Raw genomic sequence first — 18,225 nt, forward strand, 5'->3', positions numbered from 1 at the left:
TTGCTTTTGGATGAACCCTCGGCATGAGAAGTACAGTGAATGGCGTTATTCAGTGGAGGTGTCTAGCGAAGCTCAGGATATACGTCTGTCAGGAGAAGATACCTCAACAGCAGGCGTTGGGTGGTCGACTCAGTTCAGATCAAAGGTGCCCAAGGGAGCCACCCATGCAGCACCAAGGTCCGCTTTTGATGGGGTCGCAACGAGAGCGCTAACCGGTGCGATTGTTTTAAGTTGCCGTCCGCGTTGCTGTCGCCACCGCAACTGCATTCTTTCTTAAGCTCAATTAGATTTTCTTGCATGCACCCAATTTTCTCAACCATGGTGTACATCAACTGCATCATTCCTTCAATGAGCTCTTTTTCAAGTTCGTTGATGTTGCCATTGAGCACCTCGTACTCTTGCCACAGGTGAGTATAGTATTCATTTACCCGTTTGCGCAGACCAAGCGGCAGATCCATCTTGTCCATGGTGGCGTCAATGTCGTTGGTGAGCGCTGGGAATTATCTAGCGGGTAGCCCAGAGAAACCAGAGAAACGGAAGATACACCTACGGGAAGTGGTATGCAAGAAGCATGATTCCTCCGTGAGCGCTAGGTGTCCAGCTTTTGGGAGTGATCGGCGTCATAAACCGCGAAAGAAGCTGCTTCCTTGCCTTGATTCCAAAGATCGACCTTATCATGCGATTCAACGAAAATCGCAGACCCTTGGCGTGCTTGCGACCGGTTGTCTTGTCGATGATGAGGTGCTTGTCACGCCCAAAGGCTGGCGATACAGCTTTATTAGCTGATAAGGCTCTACTTCCGAAGTCGGAATCTCTGTATCACCTCATTGTGGGTAGCAGCTCGTTGTAGGCATGACTACCCGATGTTGTTAGCGTAACCATCGGCCCAGAGCGAGATCTCGGCTGTTGTGGAGAGGTTGGGCGCGTTTCGATCAGGTTAGACGTATAAGTTCCGGGTTTCATCTCGGAATCACGTTCGCGCAGGCGGTCTTTTGCCTTACGTTCTGACCGCGTATTTCACTCACTTGATGGGTGCCAGGCGGGGATGGCAGTAGGCCGAGATAGTTTAACCTCGGCACAACCTAGTACCGATTTGGAATCCGTATTTTATTTTCGAGTGCTGGGGAGGAAGCGGATACCCTTAATAAAAACATGGACATGACGGACCGATCCGATTAAAGTCAACCAGTGCAATTTCGACTAAATCTAGCATTTGTCGTGCTCCAGTGGGGGCGTTGAGAGAAGGTTGGCTTGCAGAGCGACCGAGAGATTATCAGCATTAAGTCTCGACCTCTGAACGATCCCGAACTCTTCCTCCTTCTTCTCACACCAGTTCCGGAACATACTGCCAGTGTGAACAACTCGGGAATTCCACGGATTTCGACGACGAGTGCGTCGACGGACAGACGACAATGACTCCATTTAGCAGCCAGAGACGATCATACTACTACTAACGCAGTAGTTGGACATGGAGTCAAGACGACGACCAATTACATACCAATGTGTCTAGCAGCCCGATCGCGTATAAGGTAGCTAGATAATGTAGGACCTTTCACTGTGCTCAACCACGTATGAAGTTTTCTCAACATCTATATATTCATGCATCATGTTCCGCTGCGCGAAGCCCAACATGGCTGCTGTCGTTTCGAGCTCGATTATACACAGCTACTAGCGGCTTTCTCCCGGATGCAAGAGCTAGTAAGATTTCATCTAGCGATATCCGCCTGACTGGGTCGATTGTCAACATCTTCGAAACCAGCCCCACGATCGATGCCGACAACCTATCCGTCAATTTCCAGGATTCAAATACTGTTGCAACCCCGCACTCTTCCAGCGCCACAAATGCCTTGTTCTGTCGAGACGCGACCGAGACAAGCGGAGAGCCTGTGAGCAGGATGAACCACATGACGCCGAGCGACCAGATATCGGCCTTCACGGGGTCGTACTCGCCGCCCGCCACCACCTCCGGTGCCATGTAGTACTGTTTGCCGACGGGCCCCACGCACCGAGTGCCGACACCGACAGACAGTCCGAAGTCCGAGATCTTGCACACTCCGTTGTGCATGAGCACGTTCTCGAGCGACAGGTCTCGGTGGGCGATACCCAGTTGAAGGCGACACCAGAGAGGACCTCCTTCATGAAGTGGACGGAGGTGCACTCGTCCATTGAGCCGTTCCGCGTGGCGGTGGTGAGGTGCGTGTAGAGGTCTCCGTCGGCGCAGTACTCGGATACGAGGTAAAGGCAGTCGTGTTGGTGAAAGTGGAAGTAGGAGCGCACGACGTTGGGGTGGCCCCCTCCGGAGGTGGCGAGCAGGCTAGCGACGCGGCATTCCTGCAGGGGGTCGTCCAGGTTGCGACCAGCTCCGTGTCGAGCGCGCATGTCGACGGCGTAGGGCAGCGAGATGCACTTGACGGCGACAACGAGTTGTTCGTCGAGGGGGATCGAGGGAGACCGCTGTCGTTGTCGCGCGGTGGGGCGCAGCTCGCATTCGGTCACTTCGCCGTAGAGTGCGTCGGCTAGTTTGCGTTGGAAGCGGAGTTGCGAGGTGGTCATGTCGATAAGATGGGACGTTGGTCGAAGGAAGTTGGCTGGGTGCTTGGTAGGGAATTGTGTTGTGGTGCGAGCAGGCAGGCAGAGTGAGGATTAAGGTGTACCGCGTCTGTGTCGCTGTTCTTGCTTCGTAGTCATCAGCAACACAACAATGGAATCAACTCGAGACCAGTCGTGCGTGGACGCAGAAGGTCGATTGTCGCTCGAGCGAGGCAACGGAACGCTGAAGCATTTCGAGTGTTGCGTGTCGCTTGCAGGGTATGGCACTGCCCGGTTCATGATGGCTAGAACCAAGTTAATTTGCCGGAAGTACAGGATGATGGTGCACGCGCATCCTGTGGCTAGCTAAACGAATTGGGACCAGCGGAATCACCCACGCGAAGCAGCACGGTCGCAGCTTCAAGTGCTTGCTCTTGGTGCATGGCTACCTTTCTTGTCTCTTGAAGGGTTGAATGGACGTCGACGCAAAGACACTGCAGTGCCGTTTCAGGATCAGCGCGGTTTCAGTGGCTGGGCAAGGTGCGGTCGTCCCCTCCAGCAAGGTTTCCCCTGATTCACGCTGAAAACACAGGTGCTGGGTGGGTGTACATAGAGCCACCAAGGTGGCAGACAATATCCATGGGCGAACGCACTCTAAGGCAGCAAGCATGCTAACTTGGTGACTTCTTTCTTGGTCGTTAGCTAGCTAGCTTAAAAACTTACCTTACAACGAACACGAAACGAAATGAAAACAATTCGGTGACTCGAGCGCTTTTCTTCGGATTCAAGTAATAGCAGCAGGCGCAGCGGCAATGAATGACACACAACTGTTCTGGTGGAGCTTACGCTTGGGCCAAAGAACGTGTTGCAGTGCGTGATGGCTTGCTTCAGAACCACCATACTGAACTAATCCATTTGCTACACCAGTCGGCGGGTGCTAAGGAGCTTGACTGTGAGAAATCCTGAAGACGGACTCGCTGTCTAAAAGCTGGCTGAAGTGCCACTCGCAGTAGTTTTGTGTGCGCTCGAACGCTGGCTTGATGCAGCCTGCAATCTTGCAGCGCTTCCCTCCACCGTGGGCCCAGCAAAAGCCCTTCGAGATGGTCACCTTCAAGCAATCCGGGTGCTGACACTTGGTTCCACCGCCATGCGACCAGCAGCGACCCCGCGCCTTCGCCTTCTTAGAGCACCCGTCGATCGAGCACTCGATGCAGCCACCTATACAGAGCTTGATGAGTGAAAGTGCTCGCTCGCCAACTGCTTGAAATAGCAGACACTCACCGTGTTTCCAGCACAAACCGTGATGCTTTGCACCTGTCGAACATCCGTCAACGAGGCATTGCTTTGCGCCCTGAACTCGCAGCACGCGGGGGCTCGAAGTCATCTATCGTTCATCTTCCATAAGCCATCATCATCACAAGGCTTACCCCATGACGGCAGCACCGGCCCATCTGGACGATGTAGTTCGTACAGCCTTTCACTCGGCACATGCGCCGGCGTCTCTTCTCATCTTGAATCGCTGCAGTGCCTGCTTCGGTGTCAGTCTCAGCCGTGGCAGCGTTCAAGATGAAAGACAGCCCCCACTTATTGGGATTGGGAGTCGGCACATCGAGAAATACTTCCTCGTCGGTAGTTAACGGAACTGAAGGATCACGCGCCGAGTTGCTACCAATCTGCATAGTTCACAAGGAGATCCGCACTCGCTTGCGCCCTTTTAGAAATGAACGGACAGCCAAGCACCATCTCGACACTGTGGCTCAGCCGACCAACTGATAAATCTTCAAGTGATTTCTCCCATCCAACACACGCGTAAACGGATCTGCATGCAACAAGCGGAACCGTCGTAACCCGCAGATGGTACAGGCCAGCGATAGCTGATAGAACAGTGCTTGCGGCCTTTGCAGCACTCGCTTGTCCGAGTGAGTATCTGGTACGCAGGGCCCTTCCGTTGAGTCACCACGCATCTTCGCAGACGAGCTTCTCAGTCGGGGTCTGCCCAGCGCAAGTACTGCCAACCCGGGGTTGAAACACTGGCGTCGATAGCCCCCGCGATCAGCGCCCGACTGCAGGAGTTAGCAAGGTGTGAGTCTCCCGCCGCAGCGAGATTGAAGGGACAAGGGCGATAAATGTTAGTTCGGCGGACCAGCACTCGGAAATGCTTGGGAAGGGAAGGCCGCACTGAAACCGTACGGGATCCGAAACGGCGATGGAAATCCACGCTGCCGCGTCTTTACGTCCACGTCCGTTCGGCTCGAGTCACCAAACCCTTTCCTTCACGCACAGAAAGGGGTACCCGCCAGCTTCTTCTCCTTGTTGTATTACTGTTGACTACGAAGCAAAGAACAGCGACGCAGGCGCGGTGCACCTTAGCCCTCACTCTGCCTGTCTGCTCGCCACAATTTCCTACCAAGCACCCAGCCAACTTCCATCGACCAGCGTCCCATCTTATCGACATGACACAACGGAGTGAGCAAGATCTCGGACTTCGGACTGTCTGTCGGTGTCGGCACTCGGTGCGTGGGGCCCGTCGGCAAACAGTACTACATGGCACCGGAGGTGGTGGCGGGCGACGAGTACGACCCCGTGAAGGCCGATATCTGGTTGCTCGGCGTCATGTGGTTCATCATGCTCACAGGCTCTCCGCTTGTCTCGGTCGCGTCTCGACAGAGCAAGGCATTTGTGGCGCTGGAAGAGAGCGCGGTTGCAACAGTATTTGAATCCTGGAAATTGACGGATAGGTGCATCGATCGTGGGGCTGGTTTCGAAGATGCTGATAATCGACCCAGTCAGGCGGATATCGCTCGATGAAATCTTGGAGCACGAGCTCTTGCAGCCGGGAGAAAGCTGCTAGTAGCTGTGTATAATCGAGCTCGAAACAACAGCAGTCATGTTGGGCTTCGCGCAGCGGTACGTGATGCATGAATATATAGATCTTGAGAAAATTTCATACGTGCTTGACCACAGTGAAAAGTCCTGTATTATCTAGCTACGTATTTGTAGTGGCAGGTTAAAACCAAGCCTTGCCCACTTGCAGCGGGGCCGCCGTAGCTCCTTGCACAGAGGAAGGTTTAACGACTCCGAGAGTCCAGCAGGGTCCTATCCGAGGACCCGCTCAGAACAAGTCACGAAGACTTCCTTGCAAAAGGCAAACTGTACTAACTTCTTTACTGCGGCTTCGCCGCCTAAGGTGGAAGTATCTACACTTCACTATCAGCTATAACTAGCTCTAGTTCATTCCTAATGGTTGGCCCGCGGCCGTACATCATCCAGGGGTAACCCTTGTGTAAGCTACACCAAAAGGGTAACCCCTCGTGTAACCCCGTTACACTCTCCCCCATCAAAACGGCGAACTCGCCGAATCCTCACTCGCGTTCCTCCCGTCGAAGTCACTTCGCATCGAGGCCGACGTGCTCCTTGAGCTTTACTATAGCTTTCGCTGTGCCACGCGCACACGCATGCAAGCCGCGCTCGGGTCGTCAGACCGTCAGCCCAAGTCACCGCGCACACGCGCTTCGTCGCCAGGGCCAAGCCCCACAGCCGAGCCTGTCTCCTTGTCTGCGCCCAGCCCATCCGGGACCGCTGCGGCCACCACTACCCACAGGCTCTCCGTAGCCGAGTTTCGTGCCGCGCACCTCCGCAAGCACGGACTGACAGTGATGTCCAAGCGAAGCTCAAGCCATACCGGTGAGCAGACGTCGCGTGGTGCGCACCGCGCTGACGGCCAGCTCAGCGATAAAGAAGAGGGTGAGGTCGACTACGACTCGTCGAACAACGGCGACGGTTCGCCAAAGGGCGCCCACAGCCTGGAGTCCTCGGCGCGCCCGCCCTCGCCGCCGCGACATTCATTCCTGAACCCAGGGTCGCCGACCCAAGCAGTCACAGATCCGTCGCTAGCGCTGTCGCTCGTATGGACGCCCTGCGCAGCGCGCCACCTCTGTCCTCGAGGTATGGCGATGACAACGACGATCATGTTGATCCCAGCGTCATTACGAATCCGCTGGACGAGGCCCAGGACCGGGAATTGGAAGAGCGCAACACGCCACGGCGCTCACACGTCTCTGAGGCCTTACCCCTCGTTGGTTCCCGTCGAGGCTATGTCTATAGGAGCCGGGAGGATTCCGCAGAGGTCACGAACGAAATGGCCAAAGGCCTGCTGGGTTCCTACGCGATCGGGCCTTCAGCATCGACCGAGGCCGAGATCAATACGCGCATTGCGCTGCGGCAACGTCACTTGACACCACAGACAACGGCTCCGTCGGAGTATTGCGCTCCGTTCCGATGGTGGATCGGATACCCATGGTTCTGCTCCCTGGTGAAACCGAGGTCGAGGATGATGGCAAGTTCACGGCCTGGGCTGCATCCGCCCGCCACTTGTCGTCGATTGATGCTCTTCGAGCAAGCTTTAAGAAGCAAGATGTTTATCTCGAACGGCGCCTCCGCTTCATGTGGGCGAAGAAGAAGGCCCGTCAAAATCGTCATTCAGGCCAAAGGCCTCGCGCCTCAGGCGCCACTCGTACTGTTTCAGATGCCCCGCGCAACACACCGAGATCTATGCCCTTGGCTTCAGCTCACGCGTCACACTCGAGCGCTCGTTCTGACGTGTCGTTGTCTCTGTCTAGCGCCGAGAAGCGCGAGGCGACCGCGAGCTCGTTGAGTGGCGCAGGTGCTCACGGTCAAAAGCGTCAACGGCTTCCGGGCAGTCCTGCCACAGGGGTACCTCGTACTCCCAGGACGGAGGCTCCCCTCTCCACTTCACAAGATATTGGGTATGACCCCGGTGACGACGCCACTTCAGAAGTCGTTCCACGTGGTAATGGAGCTCCCCATGCTCGTCGAGCAGCGCAGGAGGACGACGAGCCGCCGCTGGATCCGCGCGTGCTGCGCCAGCGCCTGTCCGATCTGGACTACGAGAGCCGTTCGGCCCACTCGTTCCCGAACTGGGTGAGAGTGCAGTTCGCCCGGTTCGACGATGGCCTGCTCGATGTGGAGCGTCGAATTGGCGACCTCGAGGGTCCACAGGACCAGCGCTTGGCCGGACTGGAACGCTCGGTCGCAGAGCTCCGTTCTGAGAACGTCCGTCTTCGTGGCCAGATTGAGCTACTGGTGACGATGATACGCGGGGCCCCAGTCCGTCCGACACCCCAGTAGCGGGCGCTGCCCTCGTCGGAGCCAGCGCTTCCGCGCTAACTTGGCTCGGATCGTGATATCGCTTGAGCAAGCCCACGTAAAACACCGGGTGTGTGCGCATCTTCTTGGGAAGGTTGAGCGTGTACGCCAGGCCCCGTTTGGCCGCGACCTTGTTTTTGTTTTTGTCATTGAGGTACATTGATGTCACTTAACGTCTTGGCTAACGACATCTATGACCTAGTCGGAGCCCGTCTCTAACCAAGATCCCTACTGCGATGCCCTGAGTTGGTACACTCAGTGCCGCCCCCAGCCAATTTGGCCGCGACCTTGAATGGTCCGATGAAGCGAGAACGCAACTTCGTCTTGAAGACAGCCGAAACTGCATGTGTGGGTAGGTTCTTTGCATTTAGCAACACCAGATTCCCGACCTCATAACTTTCAACATTTCCTCTGCCCCTGGCATCCAAATTTTCCTTTTGTTTGTCTTGGCTCTCAGCCATTGCGTCACGCACGTGCCGTAAGACACTTAGACGTGTTGACAGGAACTCATCAACCTGTTTACGAACAATAGCCGGGCTGACATCAGCAAGCCGATCGGCTAGGTCGGCCATCTCTCCCCCACCAAGCCCAGAACCACAGCGTGGTGGCGTCAAAGGGACACGGGGGACGGGGGGGGGGGGGGGGGGGGGGGGGGGGGGGGGCAGACCGTTAACGTAAAACGGCGTATAGCCGGTGGATGCATGGCCAGCGTTGCTCAACGCAAACTCGACGAGTGGAAGCATAGCGCTCCAACACTTCGGCCATTCAGCACAAATGATGCGGAGAGTATCCTCCACGACGCACTTCACGCGCTCCGTCTGACCGTCGGTCTGCGGATGGTCCGCCGTGGACATGTCTAGCTTGGTGCCAAGCACTGCAAAGACCGCGCTTCAGAAGTGTCCCGTAAATCGGGGGTCTCGGTCCGAGCCAATCGACTCCGGGAGTCCGTGTTGCCGAAACACGCGATCTAAGAACAGCGTTGCTGTGCCTTTAGCATCAATCGTATCCGGCACAGCCGCGATATGAGCCATCTTGCTTAACCGGTCGACGAAGACGACCACGACTCCAGTGTTGCCCGCCTTGTCGGCTGGCAGGCCAAACACGAAGTTCATGCTCATGGAGCGCCAGCACTCAGAAGGTACCGGCAAGCTTGCCAGCGGCGCCGCCGCATGAGGCGATAACTGCACCCATTGACACGTCTCACACGTGCGCACATAAGTGCTCGTCCACTTGTACAACTTCGGCCACCAATAGTGGGTGCTCACCGACCTGTAAGTCTTCTCGCGACCAAGATAGCCACCCAGCGGGGTATCATGTGCCTCATAGAGGCTGCGATACGTCAAGTCCTCATCATGAGGGATGGCCACGCGGGGCGTGTCCTCGGGACCCGTGTTGTGAAACAACAGGCCAACATCGTGAGTATAACGATGTAACTGCTCGCGCAGCCGCGCCGACAACCCAATGTCCGAGCTTTCAAACTCCTTGCTCCCAGAGCCTTCAATACCGCGACACAAGTGTTATCCTTGGCGTAAGCCGCTCGGATTAGATCCGGTAGTGACGAAGTCACCGTCGTGACGTGAGCGAGCTCATAGTCCGGCCTGCGCGACAGCGCGTCCGCGAGGACATTCTGCCTGCCTGGCTTATACTTCACCCCGAAGTTGTATTCGCAAAGAAGGACAGCCACCTGGCCATTCTCTGCGAGAAGTGAGGCGACTGAGTCGCAGTGCGTAACGACGCGTGATCCGTGTAAACTACGAACGGCTGAGAGCCCAACAGGTGGACCCTGAACTTGACAAGCGCATACTTCATTGCAAGTAGCTCCTTATCATGAACTGGGTAGTTCTTCTCAGTAGCCTTGAGCTGGCGAGACTCAAACGCGACCACGCGCTCGCGCCCCTTGGCATTTGTTTGAAGCAGGGCACAGCCGATGGCGAAGTCCGAAGCGTCACAGACGACACTAAACTGACGAGCGGGGTCTGGCAAAGCCAAAATAGGCGCATGAAGCAGGCTAGCTTTAATCGCCTCGAACGCCTCTTGATGCCCGGCGTCCCAACGCCAGTCTGTAACCTTCTTCAGAAGATTAGACAATGGCCGAGCCATCTCAGCGTAGTTCTCGCTATAATTGTGCAAGTAATTGGTGAGACCAAGCCACTTGCGAAGATCCTTCTGGTTCATGGGAACCGGCCAGTCAACAATTGCCTTAACCTTGACTGGGTCGGCCCGCAGGCCTTGCTTCCCAATGAAGCACCCCAAGAAGGGTATCTCTTCTGCGCCGAAGATGCACTTATCACTGTTAGCGTACAACTTATTTGTGCGCATGCACTCGAGCACCGCTCGCACGTGCTCCACGTGGTTCTCCACGTCGGTTTTCCCCTGCTCTGCACGACTGTGGACGAAGATATCGTCAAAGTACGTTTGTGCGTACGCCCGATGGGGCTGGAACAACTGCGCCACCAGACGGTTGAACGTCCCCGGCGCGTTCGACAACCCCTGGGACATGACCAACCACTCCCAGAGCATCCCGCTCGGAGTTCTCACAGCCGTGAGAGGGATGTCACTTGCTCGCATGAGCAGTTGATAATATCCATCGACCAAGTCGAGCGCACTGCACATCGTGCAGCCCACCATGTTGTTCTGGAGGACATCCCTCCTCGGGATCGGCGTCTGAGCGCAGCGTTGAGCTTGTTAAAAGCATGCACGATGCGCCACTTGCCATTCGGCTTTCTGACACAGAAGGTGGGCGTGGAGTGCGGAGACTTGCTCTCGCGCACCACGCATGCCTCGTGCTTCGCACGAAAGAACGCGTTAACGACGTCACACTGCTCCGTTTGTAAATGGCCACTGCCTCGTCGCGCAGTATTTCGTTCCGGGAACAAGGTCAATCTCGTGACGCACACCTCGATCCAGAGGGAGCCCCGAGGGCGGGTCCTTGGAGACCACATCCTGGTACTCCTTTACCACCTGGTAGAAGGGATCCGAAGGGTCCTTCAGGACCGCGGACCCGCTACGCGCATTCAGCGCGTTTTTAGTGTCCTCGAGGATAGCTTCATCAAGAAGCGAGGACGAGTTTGATTCTTCTTCAGGCCGTATCACAACCACCTCGGCCAATTCACCAGCCTTCAAGGCCTCACTGAACTCGACCAAGGACATCTCGTCCTGCTCCAAGAGACCCTCAAACGCGGGCAGGGCGTCGAGACTGATGTTCCCGTCGACGTCGCCCGTCACCCCATTCACAAGTGTGTAGAGCTGCTCGCTCTCGCGTGGAGCCATGCCGCTCAACACACCATTCCCGACTCGTGCGAGTTCAGACGCCTTGCGCCTCGCAGCCAGCGCACGGCGCCGCTGCCTTCTCTTCGCCGACGTGGTCCGTCGCGAAGAGACCTTCAAATTCGCGCCTCTACCGGCGCCAGGTGTTGCCACCTCATTCAGCTCTGGAAGAGCTCCGGCGTCTCGACCGGCACCCAGCGAAGTGCTGCTCGATCCACAGCCTCCACTCAGTGGATTATGTGCCATTGTAGTGGGCTCACTTTGGCTCACTACTTTAGCTTACACGTCGCGCTACGTGTATGATGAAGCGTAGGAGTTTATTAATAATTTGAATTAATTATACTTGAGTACACAAGTATAATATAAATCAAATAAAACACCAAGTAGTTAGTTTAAGGTAAAATGAAAACTATATTGATTGTAAATTGATCTTCCTCCTGAATCTGCTAAAACTGTTTATCATCTATGAAAGGGGTTGACAGCGGCTGGCCCACCAATATGCACGTCTCTAATTGGTAGAAAGATGCTGCTTTGTACCAATAGGGTCTTTGGGTAGGTGTGGACCACTCATTGTGGTGGCTCACTTCAATTTATCCATTGGTGTGACTTACACCAATGTGAGGAAGTATCTAAAACCTTTAACAGATATTTATCTGTTAAACCAAAAGTGACTGTTGTCACTTGTGTGGGCAACCCCGTTACACCATCCCCCCGTTAAGCTTAGACGTGTCGGTCTCGACACGTCAATTAATATGGACTGCTTGTCAATTGTTTGTGCTGGGGGTTTCCGTGCTCATCCGCAATGAGCACGACCAAGCTGAATACTGCCATTGCAGCAGAGTGTAAACTCTCTGTTGCTGAGTACCATGCGCGGTAGCGCGAGGTGCGCCGCTACCACGGGGACAGACAACACAGTGTCTGTGTACGATTCTTCGATGTCGACCACGTCTGTGCGTCGACATCTCTAAGCGAATTTCTGTTGCTTACCGTGATCGGGTAAGCAAGCGCCAAAGTACTTCGAGTCCTTCTCGAAGTGAGGCAAGTATTAACAACTCCACGCTGTTGCGGTGGAGGCTGGTGTCCGCGCGCCGTGCGCACTGTCCGTCCAGGTGGCGGTGCGTATTAGCAACCGCGACCACAACAGGTATATTATATGTATACCTAAAAGCTTCAATGATTTTGGTGCTAATTATCTAGCACGCGAGTCGTCAGGCGTTGTAGATTACTACAGCGCTCGCACTACCTTCTTGCTGGTAGTGCGTGTTGGATTTCGTATTCCTTCACCATGACCGGAACGTCTTCCATCAGGACGTTCCGTGGTTCCCATGTGTCGTGCTGGGGAGGGAAACCTCTCCAGCGAATGCGAAAACAATCCGGGCCTCGGATTGTTTTCCTATGATCAACAATTCGCTGGACGATCCAGCGAATTTCTTCGCGTGCGTCTCGCAGCGGTGGCGGAGGTGGTGGAAACACGCCCCGATGGTCAACGCCGTGTTGACCAACATCTCGTGTCGCTCCACGACCGTCACATGGTCGTGGAGTACCTTCAGAGCGCGGAGGTTGCCGCTCTGTACCATCGTGTCCCGGCTGTGGCGGTCTCCCAGACAGCCTTGAACGTGCTGGTCGGGCTGTAGGCCCGACTGTATTTACTGCTACAGCGCGACTACGCGCTGGAGAGGAGGGTTTCCCCTGCCGAGTCTGTCTCTTCGGGTCAGACGAGCCATGTGGCTCGTGCTGGAGGCATGGCTTTAACCGCCCGACATAAAATGTCGGGTGGAGCCGCATGCTAGACGGTATGTCTAGCGTGTATACGTTACCGTGGCGTGCCATCACCGTGAATGGCCCAATGAAGCGCGGAGCAAGCTTACTTGCTCCGAGATCGGAAACTGCATGTTTAGGCAGGTTTTAAGTAGATAACAAAACCAATGAACTCACCTTGAATTCATTTGTGTTGCCCCTGCCAACATTATCAGCATTCAGATTCTGTCTATCCACAGAAGTTGCAATCACGTCTTGGACAAACCGAATTACGGCTTGTCTGCGATGGATGAAGTCGATCGCATCCGAGCTGATCTCGTTCAACTCGCTCTCCGCTCGAGGCCTGGCCTCTGTGTAGTTCTTCGCGGTGTCTGCGCCCTGCGCAGACCCGTGGTCTTCGCCCTTGTTGGTGGAGGAGTCTACGCCCTGAGCAGACGTATGCGTTTTGCTCGTTGTTGCAGCTGACACTGTGCAAGTGCCAGTGGTTTTCTGCGGCTGCTGTGTTGCAGTCGTAGATCCTCCCCCACTTAAAGTGGGAGCCGTCACTCCGAGTAAACTCGGTAGACGTGGATTCCGCATGGCATTCGCGCAGAACGGTGTATGCCCGGTCGAGGCATGCACTGAGTTGCTCTGGTGGAGTCGTGCAAAAGACTGGAATATTTGCTCCTACGGCCACGAGGATTCCGTCTACTGACTGACCATCGTAACTTTGTTTACATTTTCAACCCTTACGCTATGGACAGCAACATGCAGCGCTATCAAGCAGACAAGCTGCAACGCTGGTCGATGTCGCTCACCTGTTTTCAGTACGAAATTGAGAACATCCGTGGTGAAGATAACGTGTGGGGTGATTTATTATCGAGGTGGGGTGCTCCTTTGGGCGCTTTGAGGCCGGCTCGCATGCGTCAGCTCGCTATCATCGATCAAGTGTCTCCTCTCCCAAACTCTGAGTTTGAGTGGCCAACGTACGAGGACATTGTTCGTTTGCAGAAACCTGCTCTTTCGCGCCAAGCGAAAAGCAACATTCGCTGGGACGATTCTCGTGGTACATTCACGTACAAGGATAACCGAATTTGGATTCCGGACGATGAGACCGATTTGCAGCAGCGTCTGTGCGTGATATCGCATGCAGGAGCTAGTGGTCATCGCGGCGTGGATGCATCGACTTCGATCCTGAGTGATACTTTCATGTGGGATACCCTCTCCACCGATATGGCGTCGTTTGTGGCGGGTTGCATACATTGCCTCAGCACACAAGGAAAAAAAGTGCCTCGACCTTACGGTGAAACATTACGAGCCACTAAACCCAACGAAGTTCTTCATTTCGATTTTCTTTCACTGCCTCGAAGTGAACACTCGACTGATTACGTGCTCGTCCTCAAGGATAACATGAGCGGGTATGTTGAACTTATTGAGTGCGCAAGAGCTACTTCAGAATTCGCGTACCAAGGCTTGATCGACTGGTTTAAGCGATTCGGTGTTGTTCACACCTGGATTTCAGATCAAGGCCCTCATTTCACCAGCGACGTGATAGACAGGTTGCGCCATATACTAGGAGCACACCACCACTTTGTCACGGCATACTCTCCATGGGCAAATGGCTCAGTTGAAGTCGTGAACCGTTTGCTGCTGAGCAGTCTGAAGGCCATGGCCAGTGAGCTAAAGTTGCAAATTAAACAGTGGCCGACCCTTCTACCACTCGTGCAAGCAGCGCTGAATGGCATGCCCTCGGACCGACTCGGGGCAATCGCGCCAATTACAGCTTTTACTGGATTACCAGGGTCGTCGCAACTGAATGCTATCCTCCCGCCTACTTTTGCAGAGAATTGTTCTCTTTCCTGGATCGAAGAGCAACAGCAAAAATACCTGCGAGAGGTTCGCACAGCTTTGGATGCTATTCATCAGCAAAGTTCAGAGACATCGTCGCGCAAAATGCCCAAGCACGTGGTCGCAGAGCGAACAAACCCGGTGTGCGGATGGCAAGGTTCGCAATTGGTGATTTTGTGCTGGCAGCTTCAGCAGTCAAAGGCGGCAGCAAAGTAGCGCTTTTGTGGCGTGGTCCGAAGCGAATCGTGCGCTACCTCAACGATTATACGTTCGTGGTGCAAGATCTGTGCGCACCTTACGGCATCGTGGTTCGTCACGCATCGCGACTCTGAGCGTGGCGTTACTGAAGATCTGCTAGCGCACGCTCTACATGGCGAAGGAGGACATTTGGTTGATAAATTGCTGGAGTGCCGACTGGGTCAAGTCTCTCATCAGTGGGAGATTTTTGTCCAGTGGATTGGCCTCGACCCTGACGAAGCTTCATGGGAACCAGCGGCCGTGATGTACGAAGATGTTCCTCATCTTGTTCGCCAATACGTTGTTTCCTCTCCGCAAAACTCTTTGGCACGCCGTTTGTGGACGATATTGGCACCGAAGGACCCAATTGTGACAACTGAAATTCGCCAAGTTGGTCGCGGCCGTCGTCGAGGGGGGAAATGATCTGGGTTGTACCCACACCCAGAGGAGCACTCATGGTGTACCTAGGTTGCAAAGTACTTCGAAGTATCTAGTTTGTAGCCATTGAGTAGTGAGTGTGCATGTGGGGGCCAGCGGAGCTCGCCCCCGAGAAGACGAGAGATCAATGTCAGTTTCCATTTTTCTCCACAAAACTGAAGTGGAAGTCGAGGAAGACAGATCAATGGCAAACTTTGCCATCAATAAGCACTTGTTCAAGTATTGTAACGAGTGAGCGTAGCTCTTCACAATATTGACGAGCACGCGATTCACGGGCTCGGTTTGACCGTCCGTCTGCGGATGATCCGCAGTCGACATTGAAAGCTGGCTCCCAAGAAGTGTAAACACTTCTTGCCACAGGTGCGCTGTGAAACGCGGGTCTCTGTCCGACACGACGTCGGTCGGCATGCCATCATGGTGTTTGAACACCAAGTCGACGAACAGACGGGCCGTCTGCTTCGCGGTCACTTCTGCCGGCACTGCAGCAAGATGGACCATCTTGCTGAAGCGGTCGATGAAGACCACAACACCGGTATTCCCACCGCTGTCCGGTGGAAGACCAAAGATGAAGTCCCAAGACATGGACTTCCAACACTCCGACGGAATCGGTAGTGATTGCAAAGGAGCCTGCGCGAATGGCGCAGGCTTTACGCGTTGGCATACTTCGCAAGCTCGGATGTACTTGCGCACCCACTTATACTGGAGGTGCCAGTAGAAGTCGCGCGTGAGAAGGACGTATGTCTTCTCACGTCCGAGATGTCCCGCAGTCGGGGCATCATGATATTCGTACATGATCCTGAGTCGCAGGTCATGATCGTTCGGCACGACAACGCGATCCGCGTTGTCGTAGACTGCATCGTAAAGCAGTAGTCCGTCGTGCACTCGAAAGCGGTGTTCACGCGCACGAAGGTGCTTGGGCAGCTTCTGACGGGACCTGTCAGAAGGCGCTGTGCCATAGGCTAGCAAGGACTGCATGTCCGCGTCGTGTGCGTACGCGGCCTTCACATCGTCCAACGGAGACGATGTGGGTTTTCTCGATCGCATGACGCCAATGGAATTGACGTCAGCAGCTTCTGCGTAGTCCGGCCGACGTGATAACGCGTCGGCCACTACATTCAATCTTCCGGGTTTGTATTCGACCCGGAAGTTATACTCCGCAAAGAATGAGAGCCATCTCGCCATTCTTTGTGATATGTGTGGTGCCTTTACTGCAGTGCGCAGTGATGCATGGTCAGTGTAGACCACAAACGGTCTACTCCCAAGCAAATACACTCGGAACTTTGCGAGTGCGTATTTTATGGCAAGGAGTTCCTTGCCATGTACCGGATAATTACGCTCAGCTGCTTTCAGCTGACGCGATTGGTAGTAGACGACACGATCACGGCCATCCTGATTGTGCTGCATCAACGCACATCCGATCGCGAAGTCGGATGCGTCACATACGACGTGGAATGGACGATCTTGGTCAGCCACTGCCAAGGTCGGTGCCTCCGTCAAGCCCTGCCTGACTACATCGAATGCCTTTTGTCAACCGGTTGTCCAATTCCACACAGCTTACTTCTTAAGAAGCTGTGACAGCGGGCGGATCTTGCCCGCATAATCCTCCACGTACTTGCACAAGTACGTGGCCAAGCCAAGGAACTGCCTCAGTTCCTTGACACTTGAAGGCGTTGGCCATTCATTTATCACTCTGACCTTTTCCGGGTCAGGGCGAACGTCATTCTTTCTTACGAGACACCCGAGGACGGGTATCTCGCTCGCCCCGAAGATACACTTCTTCAGGTTCGCGTAGAGCTTATGCTTTCGCATAAGTTCAAGTAGCTTCCGGAGATGCACCCTGTGCATCTCTACGTCGGTCTTCCCGTCCACAGCCCGGCTGTGGATGAATACATCATCGAAGTAGCTCGGTGCGAAATCGCGCACCGAGCGCAACAAGTGCGCCACGCACCTATTGAAGGTTGCAGGGGCGTTCTTAAGCCCCTGCGGCATTACTAGCCATTCCCAGAGCATGCCGCTTGGCGTGCTCACTGCCGTGAGAGGGATATCGCTCTCACGCATTAGGATCTGATAGATTCCGTCTCGCAAGTCGAGAGCACTGTAAACGGTGCTCCCGGCCATCGAATCGATGATAACATCTTTTCGCGGTATCGGCGTCTGCGCCGGTACCGTCGCATCGTTCAGCTTATTATACGCATGAACGATGCGCCATCCGCCCTGTGGCTTCTTGACACAGAACGTCGGAGCACTGTGCGGGGACTTTGATTCCCGCACTTGTCCTGCTTTGCGACGACTTTCGAAGAAGTCGTCGATTGCTTTTACCTGCTCTCGCGGCAGTGGCCACTGCCGCGTGACACAGTACTTCGTGCCCGGCACGAGATCAATCTCGTGCTGAATGCCCTTATCCTGCGGAAGCTCCGCAGGAATTTCTTCCGGGAGTACATCTTTGTACTCCCTCAACAATTCGTAATAGGGACTCGACTTTACCGAGTCCCAACCTTGTTCCTCGAAGCGCTCTCGCTTCGTCTTCGCACTGAGAGTGAAGACACTTTCAGTAGCACTTCCCATGAAGAGCTGCCTCAGCGCTTTGCTCTCGCTCTCCGTTCTTTCGCTGTTCGAAAGAACGCAGACCTGCTCGATGCATCCATCGTGCAAGTCGCGCGTGAAGCGCTTCCAGCTCATGACTGGAAGCGAAGTCAACTCCGACGCCGTCGTCGGAGGATTAGCGAGTTCCATTTCACGATACTGGAATCCAGTATCGGTGCGCGTCAAGACGTTTAGCGTCTCGACGTCCGGCGTCGCCGCCTCTGTCTGCCCGGCAGACAGTTCTCGTGGCATCTCGGTCCCGGACCGAGACTTGCGCAGCGTTCTTCGCATGAGCCGTCTTCTAGTTGTCCGGAGCCAGGCTCCGCACAGTATATTCTGGTCCGGGCCCGGCCGTGGACAGTTGTTCGCCGGCGAACCCTGTCCGCGGGCGCGTGGTATCAAGCCCGGCTGGATCGCATA

Source organism: Phytophthora cinnamomi (assembly GCF_018691715.1).
Source record: "Phytophthora cinnamomi strain GKB4 chromosome Unknown Contig129, whole genome shotgun sequence".
NCBI lineage: Eukaryota > Oomycota > Peronosporomycetes > Peronosporales > Peronosporaceae > Phytophthora > Phytophthora cinnamomi.